This window comes from Crocuta crocuta, unplaced genomic scaffold (genome assembly GCF_008692635.1).
Source record: "Crocuta crocuta isolate KB4526 unplaced genomic scaffold, BGI_CrCroc_1.0 scaffold414, whole genome shotgun sequence".
Taxonomy (NCBI): Eukaryota; Metazoa; Chordata; class Mammalia; order Carnivora; family Hyaenidae; genus Crocuta; species Crocuta crocuta.
Window position 1 is genome coordinate 661915 of NW_027530852.1, and position 1663 is coordinate 663577.

Consider the following 1663-nt stretch of genomic DNA (forward strand, 5'->3'; position numbering starts at 1 on the left):
CTTTAGGTCTCAAATGAATCTCTTGTAGGCAGTATATACATGGTGGTGGTGGTTGTTTTTTTTTTAATCCATTCTGACACCCTATGGTTTTTATTGAAGTGTTTAATCCATTTACGGTAATTACGTCAAAAAAAATTTTTTTTAATGATTGTTTATTTTTGAAAGAGAGGGAGACAGAGCATAAGCTGGGGAGGGGCAGAGAGACAGAGGGAAACACAGAATCCACAGCAGGCTTCAGGCTCTGAGCTGTCAGCAGAGAGCCCCATGCGGGGCTCCAATTAACAAACCACAAGATCATGACCTGAGCCAAAGTCGGATGCTTAACCAACTGAGCCACCAAGGCACCCCACCATTTATAGTAATTATTGATAGATATGTATTTATTGTCATTTTATTACTTGTTCTGTCATTGTTTCTAGAGATTTTCTCTGACCCTTTTCTGTCACTTTTAGTCTCTCCTTTGCACTCAGAGTTCCCTTTACTATTTCTTGCACACCTGNTATCTGTCTGGGATTGTGTTTAGTGTTATAAGAAACTACTTAACTTTTCCCAGAGGTTTATCGTAAATTGTTTTTTGATATTCCTCCAGGTCAATTAGGATAAGACTAAGTTTTTTCATAACTTTATAATATTCCATGGTATGGATGTAGCATAATTGATATCACCATTCAGATTGTCTAGGATGTTTTTTTACCCCTTCAAATGATGTTGTGACAAACATCCTTTGATAGAAATCCTTGCATATTGATGACTTTATTTCCATAGAATAGATTTCAGAATTGGTCATTTTAATAGATATTTCATAATATTGTCCAAAAATTTCAGTAATTAACACTCCCATAAGAAATGTATGAGAATATGCATTGACCCACATTTTGCTTGGCATATAATTTTCAATCTTGTTTGTTTTATTTCCATGGTTTTTTTACAGTTAGATATTTAAATATCTAATAGAAGTATCATNCATGATCTCACGGTTTGTGAGTTTGAGTCCCACGCCCGGCTCTGTGCTGACAGCTAGCTCAGAGCCTGGAGCCTGTTTCGGATTCTGTGTCTCCCTCTCTCTCTCATCCTCCCCTGTTCACACTGTCTCTCTCTCTCAGAAATAAATAAAACATTAAAAAAAGTTTCATTTCCTGTTTTTGTATCCATTCCAGTTAGCTAATAGTATGACAAGCTACCCCAAAACTTAGTGGCACCAAACACCAATCTGCTATTTTTAAAAATTTTTTTAAATGTTATTTTTGAAAAAGAAACACAGAGTGCAAGCAGGGGAGGGGCAAAGAGAGAGGGAGACACAGAATCTGAAGCNCTCTGCACCTTCCTAGCATGTACTTCCTCACAGTATGGCAATCTTAAGAGAATCAGAGTTCTTTTTTTTAATCATTTATTTATTCATTTTGAGAGAGGCAGAGCGCAAGCAAGGGGAGGGGCAGAGAGAGAAGGAATCCCAAGCAGGCTCCACCTCCTTGACATGGGGCTTGAACCTATGACCTGTGAGATCATGACTCAGGGGTTGAGCACTTAACCAGCTGAGCCACCCAGGTGCCCCAGGATAATCTTTTTTAAATATATCTTCTGGCTTAATATTCCACTAGTGCATCTATCTGTAGTTCCTTATCACGTACTATATGAGATGATTGGGCATACAAGGAAAAAAAAA